The sequence below is a fragment of the Aphis gossypii genome, chromosome 1, assembly GCF_020184175.1.
Source record: "Aphis gossypii isolate Hap1 chromosome 1, ASM2018417v2, whole genome shotgun sequence".
In the NCBI taxonomy this organism is placed as follows: domain Eukaryota; kingdom Metazoa; phylum Arthropoda; class Insecta; order Hemiptera; family Aphididae; genus Aphis; species Aphis gossypii.
This window is the reverse complement of record NC_065530.1, coordinates 72,390,639-72,409,034: the sequence shown is the minus strand read 5'-3', so window position 1 is coordinate 72,409,034 and position 18,396 is coordinate 72,390,639. Positions and strand designations below refer to the sequence as shown.

Here is an 18,396-nt window from a genome sequence, read left to right as displayed (position 1 = left end):
GTGCTGCATCTAAATTGCCTTTTTTTCAAATGTAAAAAAGAACTTTAATAATATGTTATTACATTGGGGTGGGATGATTTATTTTTTTATGAAGATCAACTAACAATAATAATAATTTTTCTCAGAAAATTGGCTGATTGAAGAATCGACTAATGGTGAATCAGACGTTACAAATAATAACGAAGTATTTATTTGGTATTTGTGTGTACATGAAAAAAAAATGATGACTCGCTTTTACTGTCTATTACTATGGTATTATCAGGTTTGATTGTATTTTGTCAATTAATAGGTTACTGTAAGTGATGAGTTAAAATTAAATTCAATAATAAATAATTGTGTATGAAAACCGATTCTATGCAAAGAAGATAAGTGGATCAAAATCTATTTTTAGGGATAGTCTATCTTATATTATATTTTATTATAAGTATTTTCTTGATTTGGTGGGTTGAACTAATATTTTTTTTTATAAAAACCATTGAAAATAATTGTATACTTCGAAAACGAGTAAATAATGATGTACTGCAAAATATTGTAAATAAGTTCGTGCCAATATTATATATTATCAAAATATTTAAATTTCTATAAGAACGAATTATGGTTATTGGTTACGAAGAACCTTGTTCAAGAAATGTTAAGTTGTTTAACAGAGAACAAAATAATACCAAATAACTCGAAAAGAAACTAAAAAAGATAAACATTTCAAGTGTTTATAAATGGTTTGAAAAGGTCTAAAATATTTTGTAAATTATATCATGTCTAGAAAATGTTAATATAAATATTTAGTGTAAATGGTTTTAGTTATTTCTTTATGAATTATAACAAAACATCATTAAGATAAACGATTTTCACAATGATTTTCTTTGACTATTTTTGTTCGTTTTTTAGAATTATTAAGAAAAGTATGATGAATTTCCTACATTGACCTCTCAGCTAGATAAATACCATAGCTACCACAAACCATCAACGAAATTGAAGGTAATAAGAATATATTTTGATCTAAAAAGCAATTTCATATCTAAATAAACAAAAAAACATATATAGCGGTAAACATAAAATATGAATTGTAAATTCTATAAATTCTATTTAAAAACAAATAAATTTGCCTACTATTTTAATTATATAAAATTTGCTATGGTTTTTTATAAACTTTAATCACTCTGATTATGTTTCACATTGTGGAAAATATTATTATTTATTATTTTGTTATGGTATGTATTGTGATAAAATACAAAATCTTCAACGACTCAACTATTACCTATTACCTAGTACCTAGTCCTAAATGGTTGTTATCCTAAGGGCCTAAACTAATAAAGGTCGTAATTTTTGGAGTTATTTTTATTAAATAAAAATAATTTTTTTTTTTAAATTAATTTATTATATCTATATACTTAATTATATGAAAAATATCCATGAATTTGTGGTTATAAAATAGATGTATGTTTTCTTTTTATTTTAATAACAATATAGCATACATTATACATACATATCATATATACAATCGGCAAACTAAAATTAAAATTCATTAATATGAAATAGTTTAATAAAACCTATTTAATATTTAAATAAGTAAAAAAAAACATGAAATAGAACTATATTAATTAATAATATCATATTGATACATTATAGCATTTGTATCCATTCCTATAAAATTACATTTTTCTCGGTAAACAGTGATAAAGTATACAAGTTTTATGATCAAATATTTATGAAAAAATTAAACCTTTTCCTTATTCAAAACCCAAAAGAACTTACATAGGAGTTATAAGTTATGGGCATTATATTATAGTCGTTATGGATATAAACAATATATAAATATTTTCGAATAATAGTCTTTAACGAACGAAGGAAAAACTTTGGTATTGCCCGAATAACTTGCCGTAGGTAATTTTCAAACTTCTCGTTAAGTCTTTACATTGAGTTTACGAGTGTTCTGTAATTTTTAACAGTATATACTAGTATACTGTTTTACTAACACAGTATGCGAGAGCATGTTATGACAGGGACGTATTTACTATTTTGATTCGTTCGAATACTTTAAAAAATGTCACTGTCTGAAAAAAACTGTAAATAAGATAATCTTGTACCAGGTACACTGAACCTACATATTTTTGTATTTATTGGTTGATTAGTTCAAAATATTTTTTCAATAAATTATGAATTCATGCTGTCAGCGTATTCGTGGTCATCGCTGGATAATTGCCTATTTTACTATTGATAAGTACTCAAAATTATCTACAGATAAATTTTCCATATAAAGATATTTTTATGTAGGGATTAAAGTTTTCCATACTATAATAGCACATACAATTAATGTTAATGTACTATACACTGTATTGAAAATTTAAATTTTTCATTCCAAGAACTGATATACAAGAATATTTAAATATTTATGAACTATGTAACACTAATAAACTAATATTTTATTTATACACCTATAATTTATTATCAATAATATTATTGATTATTCATTTCATAAAATGTTATTCATATCGTGAATAATAAATTTTCACGCGAAATGATATGGATATTTTTCATGATGTGAACAACTACTTAACGTAAAGAACGATTTTATTAAGAGGATACGACATATATAATATATCAGCTGGTAGTGGCGGGTGGTGACATAAATACAGCGCCAGAAAAAAAAGAGTGAAACCTACACATATTTAGCCTAAAAACTATTGGTAAAGACTTACGGTTTATTGGTTTATCGAGAAAATAAATGTCATCGAAATGAAAATTGTACAAAATAATATGTATTGAAAACACGAGGGCATATGTATAATGTAAAGCCTGCTGATGCAATATAATACGCGTTCATATTTATTCTCAACGTACAATAGTATTCCTAATAATAATATGCCGTTTGGATCGTATTGTTATTAGCTATTAAGACGTATTCAAAACACTCTCGTTCGATTATGTACGTTCGTAGTATAAATAATCAACATTATACGATGTGTGTGTGTGAATTTTAATTGAATATGTTATTTCCCGGTAACCCGGTAACCGTTTTATGACCAGGGATCCACAATTCGATTGGTCAGCGTATTGTTTATCTCTTCTATGTTTACATTATATCGTACACGACATAAAGATTATACCGTTCACGGGCTGTGTGTTGTTTTGTTGTAGTTGTCATTTCACTACTGTTGAAATCCATCTCTTGATTTCACAATATAGTATATGATGGGTAGCTTTACCAATATTTCAGGATTAACTACATCACTAGCCACTAATCAGTTATCACTATGGAATAATTGCATATAGATTCCACGAATTCGATTTTAATACGCTACACACGGTACATGTAACTGTACTGTGTATAAATATAAATTAAGTTAAAAATTAAAAAAGAAAAAAAGTTCTAGTAAAGTTTTCAAATAATCAAGAAAAAAGAAGTAGGAAAAAACGGAAATTTGTTAATAAAACTAGTACCTATTCAATCAATCAATTTTTTTTTTTTTTTTTGTAACGAAAAATAAATAAGTGCAGAAGCTTAAACTTTTTACAAAATATTTATATTATTGTTATTATATTTTCGCTCTATTTGAGATATTTGAATATTTCTAATTTTTAATTTGTTTTTAAATTATGACGTATAACACAATTTTTGTTTTGAATAAAAAAATTTGAAAATATAAACAAGATTCTACAGAAGTTTTTATTAACTATTTGAATTTAAAAAAAAAGTTTAGGATTAAGTTACATACATTTTTTATGAGTAATTGAATTTTAAATTTTGACAACATTGCATAATATTTATACTCGAAATAATTTTTCCTCGAATGATTTTTAATACCTACATTGTCTTAATAAAATTCAAAAAGTATTAATTTTAAAAACTTGAAATATTCTAGTATGGATTATAATTCGTATTTGACACCACACAAAACAAAGAAATTTCCATAATATTTATACTAGTATTAAGCTGTGTATAGGCAATTTATGTTACATTATTTATTTTATACTTAATGTTTTTTTTTTTTATATATATTTAATATATTCTTAAATAAAATAGTATAGAATATAGATGTTACAATAAATTGATTTGTTAATTAAATTACTTCAGATTTCTTTATGCTCATGTGGTTGGAAAGCTTTGTATAAACTAACCATAAAAGTTACCTATTTGGATTTCGTGTAGATTATTTAATAGTTTTGTTAATTTTTGAATTTACTATTATTGCTTTAGTATTTTAGAAACCTCTCTCAAAAATTTAGTGAATAATGCATAATGTCACTCGTATATACTAGAATAAGTGGTTTTAGTTATTAAGGTGATTTTTATAAATTATTACTAAACTTTATGTCATAATTTTAAATTTTATAATAATTATAAAAATATATATTTAAAATTTATATGTTGACAAAAATAAGTGACATATATACCTTTAACATTTTATATACACTTTGGATTAAAAAAAAAATAATTATCTAAAATGTTAAATATAATAATTAATATTCAATTTAACAAAGTTATCTAACCATAAATTAAAATTATTTTGAGTTTATACAATTTACTTACCTATATAAGATATTAATAAAATTATATAGATCTTTTATGATATAATAATCCACATCGTAGTCGTATAATTGTTGTTGTTTATCACCGTATTCTTAATCATTATTCTAGTCTATTTCATTATTTAATATTTTTGGGAAAAGTTTTAGAGTTTGTGATAATTTATAAAACTTTTTTATTCAGAAAAAACCAAATAATTTGTATAAATATTTGTAAAAATGTACTATATTAATTATTGTTCAGTATATTTTACTGTCTAAACAATTAACAAATAAATAAAAATAGATTCAGGTAGTCTAAGTAGGAGTAAATAAGATATTTTGTATTTATATTTTTAGAGATATTAACATAATTAAAATTCATCAAAACATAAAAGCATGGATGTTTAATTGGACAGTCTTTACAACAAAATAATTGGCTGTAAACTTACATATTAACAAATGTTATGCACATAATTTAATTTTTTTTTAAATAATGAAAATAAATGAGCAAATGAGTTTTTAAATATAGTTACATAAGAAATATTTTATTTTTGGAAATATGCTAAAATACCAACTGTAATAAGCGACTAATATAATACATAAAATAAAAAATAAATATTATTTTAATGGTTGTATATTATGAAAAGGAAAACCACAAAGATCACAACTGCAAATAAAACAAGATTATATAAATATATTTTAGATGAAGTATTTAGCGTTACACACTAAAATTTTCTATATAAAATATAAATTTATGAAAATAGAAAGTTTCTAACCTAACGTAAATATTATAAAAAAAACTAAATCAAACAGGTGCTTACCCTAGATATGAACAATAAGAGACTGCTTAACGAACATCTTAAGAAAAACACCATGTCTATAATAATATATAAACAACAACTCCAATCAATCATACTCAAACTTAACAATTTTATTGATATACACATTGAAGGGTAAAAATGAATAATAAAAATAAGTATAAAATACTGTGTCAATGAGAATTTAATTTTTCAAAATTTACCAAAAGAAGCGCTGAGCAAACGTTTTCACAATAAGTTCATAGGTGATTCTATTGTGTTGAGGAGGTATACATTTTTTTCATTTTATATCAAAAAATAATATGATATTTTCAAGGTTAGGTATTAAAATTCGAAAGTGGCAATGCTGATTGCTAACGAAACGGAATTTGAGAATTGGTTTTATATTGATATCGTAATCAATATTTACCAACAAATCATGAAGAGAGAAGTGCTCCTGATGTGTATCATTTGAGGGAATTCTTAATTACCAATATTCTGCTCTCGACATCATATAACAAACCCATATATGTATTATATTATATATAAATAAAAAATTATGTAGTTTTAAGTGTTTGTATTAAAAAAAAGATAGTGGCCATCGATGTGAAAACTAAATAAATAAAAAAATTTCTGGTAGCACAACGTGATAATAGTAGAAAAAATGTATAATATAGTTAGAACATATAGAACTATATTGAAAAAACTGAAATAGGTACGTAAAGAGCAATGTGAATTTTCGTTTAAATTTTTTTTTAAAAAAAGCAAAGGACAATGAGACAAATAAACAGTTTCTGTTGAATTATATTTTTCTCCTTTAACAATAGTAATGTGAAAGAAGAAAGTTTATTATAGATAAGTAAATATATAGTTGTATTATAGTTTGTTATATGGATTCCACGTTTACCTCAAATTGTTCAAACAAACGAAAACAAGATGGACAGAATATAATAAGTACTACAATTGTAATGACATTAGATTATAAACAAGTAAGTGATCAAAAATAGTATTGTATATAATATATAATAATAGTACGTATTTTTACGTATATAACTCACACATGTATAGCTACTAGAGTAATTTTATTATTTTTAATTGTTTTGGGATATCCTCTAAGCTTTGAGGAATTACTCACAATACGTAAAATAAAATATTACACCAGATAGGTATTACATTTTTGATCAACTTTTTATTATTGTATCAAATGAACCTTTTGTAATTTTTCATGTTGATTTAAATCTGGTCTTGAATTTTTGAAATCACGTTTAATTAATTTTTTTTTTAATAACGCTTAGAAAAACCTGATTCGTGCAAACAGTACAATATTGTATTGAATTCTTTCAATATTGATATTGTCTTATTGTGTACATATATTGTAAATGACACAAAATACGAACATTTCAAGAATTTGTTTTTCATGAGTAGTATTATAATTCTATACAAAATATACTCAATTACTAATTAAAAACAAATAAAATAAAACGTTTATTGTTTATAAGAATTTGTATTAAGTATTAATAAGTATGGAATAACAAATAGGCAGTAGCACAATAAATTATCGTTGTATAGAAATAATACAGGTATCTCTTTTTAAGATCCTTGTGTTTTAAATTAGATATGAATAAAATACTGAAGTTTTTGGGTTTTTGAAATTGTTTAAATATAATTGCATTTTTAAATGAATACGTAGTTATTTAATTGGTTCTTTAATTGTGCTACAAATTAATTATAATATGATTATACATTTTTTAAAGTGTATATTATATTATATATTATTACATTCATTTAACGAAATAAATCTTTTCATAAAATGAATAATTTAATAATATAAAGGATTATATTTTATTTTAATTAATTTTAAATAAAAAACAATTTTATTATGTCTAAATTTATTTACTTATGAAGTTTTACTAACTGAAATATGAACAATTACTAAGAATATTATAATACATTTTATTAGTAGGTACCCAATTAACTTTCAGTACTTCTAAGGTTTTAATAAAATACATTGATTCATTTCATAACCATATGTACTTTTTCCCCTATTAAAAATAAAATGTATGTTTAAAAACACATTATATTTTCACTTTTCATTTTACTTAGATTTTTTTATCTGTTAGGTACTGTAATAATTTGATAATAATATATTTTTTATGTTAATCACATAATTAACTAATAATTTGTCAATAATTACTTGGCATATTAGTACCACTATATTGATCAAGTATATAGTAATGTAGAATATTCAGTACGTAAAATGATTTAAAAGAAATTTGAAGAACAAGGATTTTTGTCTTGCTTCTTTATGCTAAAAACTACTAGTTTATCAATTGAATTCGTATGTTTTAAAAATAACATAGTGCACGAAAGTATAGTTTAAATAACTTAAATTATATTTCATATTATTATATAATTCATATATATAATTGTATAATTTATTAATTAAACTAAGTGTCCAATATAAGTATTATCCATTTCATAAATTCGTTATTTATACTATACATTTATTTTTGTTAAACTTCACAAACTGGATAAATGTTACTATTTGGACGTCTAGTGCATGCAAATATCGATTTCATTAATACAATATTATTTATTTAGTACTATTATACATAATAAATTAACTTAAATACTATATATCAATACATAATATGAATAAACAGTTATTTGTATTAATCAAAAAGGTTATAATGGAGGCTCACTTAATATCCATGATACTATCTTTTGTGTAAAATAAAAAAATACAAGTTAAGAATAAAACTATTTTTTATGTTTATAATAAATATGCGAAGTAATACTAATTATAAAAAGTTACAAGATACTGTACCTTATTTGTTGTTATAAGATTTTTCACAACTGTTACGCGATTGTTTATAAGTTATAACTTAAATAGTTAGATACTTTATAATTATTTTAACCCTTTGTGTAAATCCATAAAAGATGTTAAAATGTATTTTCCATTTACATAAACTAAGGTGCTTTTTTAAATTTTGTAACAGGTTACTTGATGATTGGATACATTGAAGCGGAAAATAAAACGAAACAAATGCATTTTAAAGAGAATTTCATTTCTTATCTCGTTTTATCTATTTGTCGTAAATGTAATCTATTGAAGTACTACAGTACTTCAAGATTATTCACAGCATGAAATTTAAACAGAAACAAACAATTAGTGATTGTGTCTATACATTAAAATACAAACACATTTTACGTATTAAAACAAGTCTATACCTATGTGGCTATGTATATTATAAATGTAACATTTCAATTATTTGTTTAGTATTTTAGTTTTAAATGTAAATATAATTTATACATTTTAATAAAGTTATAAATAATCCAATTTTAATCATTGAATATTTTTCTTGTCAGATTAAAAGTAGTTTTAAGTATGGATTTGATTTTTAGCTTAATAAAGTGGAACACTTATCAGTTATCATTGAATTACGGTAAAAAATTAATAAATAAATCGAGGTAGAAAATAAAAATGAAAATCAACGAATTATATTTTTTATTTTTATTTAAGAAATAAATAATCGTAGATTTATAAAAATAAAAGACTGAAAAATTTAATAAAAATATTTATTTTTTCATTTAGAATGGAATACTTGGTGTCAATTTTTACAGAACATTCAGTTCAGTTTTGTCAAACATTTATTAGAAACTGAATTATTTGCTCTTTTATCAGTTGACTAGATTATTGGTATTCTGTGCACCTTGAACGTAAAATCAAGTATAATTCAATGATTTGTTGACCAAATGAAAGTATTGCACTATATATTATATAATAATATTTGTTAAACAAACATTTTCAGCTTATTTCAGAATCAAAAAAAAAAATAAATAAATAAAAGAATGAAAAAAGCTTTTCATAGTTCAACTATAAAATATTCTTGTTTACAAGTATTTTATTAGTTCTCTTTTATATTATCAATGGATGATGACATTTTGATTTCATATGTTTCGATATAAAATAAACATTATACTTATTCTGTATATAACTATATTTAACTATATTTTACAAAGCTGATCTGCATTATTACCTGTCTATCTATCGTCTATATGTTTGTATTTCGTATTTATTTTCTGAAATGTATTGGTTTTATCACATGCTCTGCGCTTTTTTCGTCGAACAGTTTCATATACGTTAGTCAGGTGCATATAAATTCGAAACAAAAATATTTCCTTTGATTTTGTATGTATATAACTTGACGTGCAGTGTGTCATGTGGGTTTTGTGTCAATGCGTGATTGTAAATTCGATTTACAAGTGTTTACGAAAAATCAACATTGTATATCTGGTACAGTATAGAGCTTAGGTAATTTTTTATGAATGGAGCCACAGTGTAGTTTTTTGTTGAAGATAATATTAGCGACTAGTAACTTGATAATGTTCCCGATGCGTGATATGTGTGCACTGTGCATGCGTGAAGCAAATTTTTGCTTATTTATCGTCCAATTACTCAGACAATAAGTATATTATGATTTAAGCTAACAACTATTTATTTTTAAATTTTGATAAAGAAAAATTGATAAATACTTAATAATTATGAGGCAAGTAACACAATCATGCGCATATCGAGACCTCATCAAATGACTCGTCGCTAACATCGGCACAAATTTTCTTAATTTCATTCATGAAGCTAAAATACTATGTTATTTTAAATAAAATCTTGGTTATTAAGCGTAATGAATTCAATAAGAATCCTACAAATTACCGACAGTCAATAGACCTATCATTATTTATATATAAAAAAAAAAAAGTAAACTAGTACAAACGAAACTCATATTACATTTAATAGAAAGAAACTGTTTACTTTTATTCTCGGATAGGCACCTACAGATTAGCCGATGTGTTTTCAAAATGTATAATCTCCTTAGCCTCAACCCGGTTCTTTTACATTTATAAACACTAAAAACGTGTATTCAATTAAATGAAAGTTGTTTAAAAATAATAAACAGAACATTTGTTTCAAAGTAATTAGTTAAAACGGTTGCTGGTTCGTGTCTTCCTACGTCGCCGAAACTCAATTTTCCGAATAAATTCACCAATATAATATACTACATATAACATATGGATTTTATGGGTGGAAAAACATTTTAACATTGAACTTATATTATCGATAACATACCATGATATTATCGTTATCTTAACCATTTTCGATTAATTAATTATTGTCACCTGTCAGCGAATTGAGAAAATTGAAACTATATTAACAAAACCGGTATAATTTGTCGGCGAAAAGAGAATATTTTAAAACTGGTATATTTGTCAGCAAACTGAGTTGTCGGCGATTTGGGATTCGACAAAGTGGATATGAATTGCTGGTTCATTTAGTGTGGTAACGAAAAAAAATAAATGTGAATATCTGAAGAAATAAATAAATAAATCTGAATAAATGTAATTGACTTGAAATAAAATTTTATACTAAACTAATGTACCTAAATAAAATATTTGATTGAATCTCTCGGTTCAATTTAATAAATTAAATCTAATTATATATTACTTATATATATATATTATATACAAGAAAAATTATATATATTCCAAAAATACGGTACAACTACAAAATTACACAATCGAAATGCAAATATTTCTTAAAATATGACATTAAAGGTGCATGATAAAGATTATTATTATTATTATTTATTTGATTTTATACATAAACATTTTCAGTAAAAGCGTATTACACTTATATTTAATAAATTAGTTATTGAATAAGTACTATTACATAATATACATTTAGATGAAGCGTGACGTAAATTAATAATAATAATAATAATATAATAAAAATATTCTTCTATTGATTTAAATATTTAATACTTTTAGTTTAAGTGTACATTAATTATTTTATTTTATTATTAAATTAATTAAGTCACTTTGTACTTTCATCAATTGATTTAGGCATATTTGTGATACTTATAAACTATCGTCCTTACATTTTATTATAATTTATATATTATATTATTATACCAAAATCATTATTAAAATTTTAATCTCGCTTGATTTTTATTGTTATATTTATTTTTCTGATTTTAATACACTAGACTAAAAATATTTAATTTCTCTTCTTGTACGTGTTTAATTTAAAAGTTTCTCATAAATTTATAATGGTACATACGAAGTGATTATAGGATAATACACCGGATATCTACCTACATGATATACTTAATACTCAGTTTAATACTTTCGCGCACATTATTTTATACGTTTGATATTAAAATATCATACATTATCAAATTGGTACCCGTTCCAATAAACCACGTACAATAATGAGAATAAACGGAAAAAATCACTATAAGAAAATCAATGTACTGTCGTGAATTATTTATTATTTTGACACGAAACGATATACAAAGTGAGCATATTATTTAAAAAAAAAAATCAAATACATTTATAACTATAGAGAATATCTAATATTATGATAAAAAGTTAACGAGAGACACTCACTACGTATTAAGACGCGATTGTTGTGCACATAACTTGTGTATTTTATTCTACCTCTCGTGTGAAGTTTCTTAAAAAAAAAAAAAAAAATGAATGGTACGAGTGTCGGAATGTGAATAGAATTATCGGTAAAAATAAATACATCATTTACCATACAATCGTTACACTGACATCTGAATTTTAAATGTATAACTCGATATTACGCTTTATACGAGTATTTCCAATACAATTTAAATAAGTTTGTGGAATTACCGAGCGTATTCCTATTCCCTCGTTACATTTTCGAGTATAAAATATTTGCCATTTGGATTATTTTACAACCATATATCTCAGTTTAATTAAACATCGGAGAGCACGAGCGATATTTAAAAACTCACTATATTCCCTACGAGCGATCGCCCAGGTCTTGCGGGTAATATTCCCGGGTATGTTTCCCCGCGGATATTCCCGGTGACTATATACTGCACTTCCCGGGAACTCGCACCGGAAACCGGAAGCGTTACCTACGTACACGAGAACGGGCGTATATATATATATAGAAAAAAAAATCAACACTCACTTTACGACGACATATCTCCACATGGCCAGGACCAGCGTGAGCGCTATGGACGTGGTGTGCAGCACCTGAGACACGTACGTGTGCAACAACACGTACACGGCGCCCACGTGCGAGAACTCCTCCTTCTTGGAGGTGGTCAGGTACATGTAGCACGCGAACGGCGTGTACTCGACCATCAGGGCCAGGTCGGCCAGGGCCAGGCCGCACAGTATCCGGTTGATCGGCGAACCGGCCAGGTCCTTGCGCGTCAGCACCGCGATGTTGAGCGCGTTGGCCAGCGCGCCGAACACGCACAGGAACAGGCTCACGTAGCCGTGCACCGCCCGGAACAGCAGCGAGTAGCTCTTCACGGCGCCGCCGCAGTTGTAGCAACCGACGTCCAAGTCGTCGTCATCGTAAGACGTGGTGATGTTGAGCAGGTACAGCAAGTGTTCCTGCGTCACGTTCAGTTTCCGCAGATCCGCTATCCACGTGTAGTTATAACTCTGCCGGTCGGACGACAAGTCCGTGCACAGCATGATGGTCCGGCTGCAGCATGCGCTGCAAAAACTGTAAACGTTTTTTTTTTTTTTTTTTGGTTATTATTTTTGCCGTTGCCATCATTGCCTAACCTGACCTAGTCCGCACGATTCGGAACGTTGTTAAACAATAAACCTACGTTATAAAATCCTTTTAAAACAGGACGTATAATTGTCACCCTAAGCTATACCTATTGATAGGTACTCGATGTATGGAAACATTTATGTTTTTAATTATTTGTTATACGCCTACATCGATATCGCGTAAGCCACGATTCATTTTGTATGCATATTACGCATTTATATGAATTTGCATAGAAGAAATTTTGGCACCCATAAAAAATCATGTGTATTATTCGTAAACAAAAAAGGTCTACTGAAAAATAATCAAAAAATAATAATTTGGAGAGCGTTCAGTGTTATAATTTGTATTATGCATTATTTTTTTTATGTTTGATAAGACATCGAGCGAATTAGTTTAATCCGGGACGGAACGTGATAAAGCGTATATAACGTTATACAGAACTATTATTTTAATGGTAGACTTTTATTTGAAAAATATAAATTTTATATTATTTGAAGTTATCATGAAAAAAGATTTTAGAACATTTTTATTACTTTTATCATTATAATTGTTTTATTCCTTTATTGTTTTTTCACAAATCTCTTTATCCAAAATATAATATTTTGTTAATAATTTTAATGTATTAAAATCGAATTTCAAACGAGACGTTAATTAATTAAAAAATAAAATAATCATTTAAAGTGTATATGAGAGGTGTGGAGTGGCACAGGGTCAAGCCGCATGATATACAAGTTCGCTCATTTAAATTGTTTCTTTAACCGTGCTAAGCATATAAATTTATTTTTATAAGTATTTGAGTCCTTGTCGGTTTTTGAAATGAAACAAGTGACAACGGAATTTCAACCGGCCAAGTTTATTATATATTTATACACCTACCTATAATATTATACAGTAATTATTCCTAAGATCGAATAACGCCATTAAGTGCATATTATACTAAACTTCTGTGGGTAAAGTGGATTTAAGAAAAATCTACAGTTCCAACTTAATATAATATGTATTATATATGTATATAATGCGTCAATGCCGCTCACAATATCGAATCGTCTAACTGCCAAGAATGCCATTCGAAAGTCGAACAAGTAATGTCTTATTACGTAGGGCGAAACAGCGGATAAGCAAATTATTACTTGTATCTTCATAATAATATGCACATACCCCCTAAAGGTATACATATTCACGAGTATAACATTTACGACTAATTTTATGTATCAAGCCATTATATTAACGACAACGGGTCATTAATTTCTTGTTCGATACGACGGAAACTGTTTCTATTATTATGTCTACAACTTTGAGCGTTTATACCGTAAACACGGTCGTTATTCTCGATCATCGGCGTGACTTGTATCAACGTCTTACACGATTTAAATAGAAATAATAAACTATTTGATATTAACTCTCCGCAAACAAGTATTAACGCTAGCCGCAGTAAAATATTTTCATTATTTTAGATAGTAACAAGTTAGGCAGTATAATTACCATTGAGAGGATACGTAGATACATAGGTACTATAAATATAATATATATTATAATATACTGTGTGTGTAATAATATAACGGACATCGTGGTATTATCGCACTATTGTGTTTATATTTTTCCGGATACAGTAAATAATAATATTGGTGAATTACTACGAATATAATATTATATAGGTGTTGCACGCGTAATATTTTGTACCCTTGTGACCACTCGAGCGCAATAGATTAGGATACTCTAAAACTACCGCCAGAATCAGATAGAAAAAGCACTAACGTCCTATACACAGGGTGATTCGTCAAGCACGGTTATTCTATATTTTTTCAGCAATATTGAAATTTTGTTCAAAATCTGATTTTTATATTTTGAATTTTGAACGTGATTTAAGACGATATTTTTAAATTTCTTGAGAATGTACCGACTACCGAAGGAGTGTTCTATGCAAAAACAAATTTCTATTTTCAAACATAAAATATCTTTTTCTACTGTAAATTATTTAGTAAATAATTTATAAAAAACTTGGACGTATTAAAATCAAGATTTAAACTATTAATTTTAAATTATTTAAGTTTGTGTACTAAGAATACTGAATAGTAAGCCCACGATAATAGTTTTGAAACATTTGAGAGCAATGCGATGACTTGAAAATGAATTATTTGTAATGACTTTTATCCTTAATATAAACATATTAATAATTGAAAAACTAGTCATTTTCATAGGTGCATCAATATTTACAATAAAATTACCTACTAAATGATAAAAGGGACTCACATTTAAAAAATAAAAGTTTGTATTGCATCAGAACATTCCTTAAATAGTACAAAAAATGTCAAAAAATTAAAATATTAAGGTAATTAAGTGTATAAGTGTACTTAAACATTTCAATAAAAACAATTTTAATAACTTTGTCATCAAATCAAAAATAGGGGCGAGTATGCTTGACGAATTACCCTATATAATATTATTATAAACGTGATATATACACTATACGAAAGTAATAATATTATATAGTGAATGTGACTAATTTGTTCACTCGAGATAAAATGGAGACGAGTCTAAGATTATTATCTGCGATAAAATAGAGAACGCTTTAGTCTAAATTATGGCTTTTTTGACGGCTCACTTTCGTTTATGGCCAGAAACACATCATAATCATAGTATTATGATTTTTAAAGCAAACTACCTTTTATGGAATACACACATTATATCGGTATTTGAGTATATTATTTCATAAAATATTATAGTATTATAGTTTTTAACGACATTTCACGAAAATAGTTAACGTTTTATTTGATAGTCATTTTATTTTAGTGAGATCATACTTGGATCAAACTATTAGGCGATATTTTAGGAAATACAATGATTTTAAAACATTTTTATTAAGAGTATAAGAATGTATAATATTTTATATTATTTACCAATGAGTATCAAAATATATTCTTAAAAAAAAATATTAATCTTGTTTAATATACAAAAATTATTTTGTATGTATATTATTAGTTTATGACTCAAGTTAATAAGATGTTTACATAATTAACGTGTAATTACATATAGGTATTACTAGGTAAGTAAAAAAAAATATATTTATTTGGAAAATAATTGATGAGACTTTAGTACCTATTAAGAATTAAGTTATAATTATAAATATATAACAAAATATTATATTTATTCATACTAAAAACACTTAAATAAAGAAAAATTGCTGTTAAAAAAAACTAAATTTATAAAATACCATAAAAAAAATTTAAGACAATATAGTTTTACAACTGGTTATTTTTTTATAAAATGTACTTCTTGGATTACAATCTAAGCAAGATATTTTTTGTTTGGTAATGGTTTTTTTTTATTAGTAGTTACTTTTTGGATTGCATAGTCGTATAAAAGCTCTAAAAGTTTAAAACTGCAGTGTACAGATTGATATTTCCATTTGCGTAATTTTTTACAGCTTAGTAGTTATTTTTACTTTTTTAGTTACTTTAAGTGCAATAACAAATTATGAAAAAGTTATCATGTAAATAAATGTGTTTCTTATACATTTTAATTTTGCATATTATTATACTGTTAAGTAAGTAACGCTTTTTTCATTTATTTTGGAAAGAATTATTTTTTAAAATCATGAATCAAGAACATGGAATAATATATATACTTTATTATATTTGTTGACAGGTTATAGTTGTAACAATTTGGAAAGTAAATAAATTATTCAAAGTTAAATTTTGTGTACATTTATCTAAGACGGTACAAGGAAATTAGTTTTTAAGGTAAAAAGGTTATTATGCTACTTTGTGCTAGATACTTTTTATACACAATTTTCTCAAATTAATGTTTATTTATTGTCCATAAAAAAACACAACAAAAATAATTAGGAAATAATAAACTTTCTAATTATTATTTTCCAACTTTATTTTGATTAAATAACAAACTTAAAGTTTCTAAAAAATTTTTTAAATTAAAAAATACATCGATCATAATTTATTATTTTTACACCAACACAGATTGACAATGATTCTTTAACATACATTTTTTTATCTTACAAAACACATATTTAAATATATTTTAAATAAATACATAGTATGATTAAAAATTATAGTTTAGTACCATTTACAAAATTACTTTTATATTTTTGCAAAATGTTCAAATATGATATTATAATATGTAGGTAAGTATATAATATGTTTAACGTTAGTGAAAATAATCGATAGGATGCAATATTAGTACGTATATTTTATGGTAAGTTATTGATACCTATCTAATCGGTTGGTTGGAATACCCATAGAAGTGATTATCATTGATAGTTTATATTGTTTATAATATGTTATAAAAAATAACGATTTGTATTTTATAAATTGAAAACAATTACCTTCTAGAGTAGATTAGTGATATATATATTTTATATACTTTATTTTTTAAATTTGTAATGATGGTTATCATTAAACTCAAAAATCTATTGTTATTATTTTTCGGCATTATAAAAACATATTTTTTATTCAAATTTTTATTAGTTTATACTTTGTAGTTATTTCAAAAAATCAGGACTGATCTGTGATTGGAGTATCGTATCATAAGAACATAATGGTACTTATACCATTACTTCATTTCATTTGATTTTATTATTATTATTATTATTATTTTTTTTTTTTTGAACAGTTATATTATCATATTTCAATTTTACAGATTAATTTAATTTAAAAACAATGTTAACACCATAATTTCCAAACTCTTTTTAATTTTAATATATCTAAATATAATAGTTGTAAAATATTTTTTCTCATATAAAATTAAAATACGTATATATCGAAACTCTGATATAGATAAGATATAATCTACATTTGATTGATTTATAATATAAATTATTCAAAATTACTTTGAGTTAAATAAAATAAGATGCAGTATATTTTTCTTTTTTTTATATAACAATAATTCTCAGAAGTCAGAATTCTAATTGATATTATATTTTACATTGAATTACTAAGGTAAGTTTATTATTATTCATTTTCCAAAGTTATAATAATTATTATAGCCATCACTAAATTTCTCAACGTATAAGTAACAAAATAAATGACTATTTGGTGTTAAACAAAAATACATATAGCATCATTCTAGTATTTGAATAAAATAACGCCGAAAGCTACACTGTAAGGTTCAGAATACAAAATACAATTTAATACCGTAAGAAATAGAACATTCTATCGAATGCAATTTCAAAATAAAATGTTGTTCTTTTGAAGTTTGTTACATATCATTCTATTGCATCATAATTTGTATCACAGTATAATATTAAAATGTTTCAGAAGATTTGACTTTTTCGCAATCAGAATTCGATAATTCCTTATACGACGACGTTTATATAACATAATAATATATTGAAAGAGTATATAGGTACAAATCAAATTATCAAAACAGAAAACTCTCAGCGAATAGAATTTTATTGAAGTCTGTATATTTCATAAGGTTTTGATAAAAAGGTCTATGTTTTCCTCTATTTGTATTTAAATGATATTACTTTAA

At 25.0% G+C, this 18,396-nt stretch overlaps 1 pseudogene; it reads right to left on the bottom strand.

Moving 5' to 3' along the window:
* LOC114124127 (G-protein coupled receptor dmsr-1-like) overlaps positions 1 to 18,396 on the bottom strand; it is an 81,021-nt pseudogene that overhangs the window by 14,520 nt on the left and 48,105 nt on the right.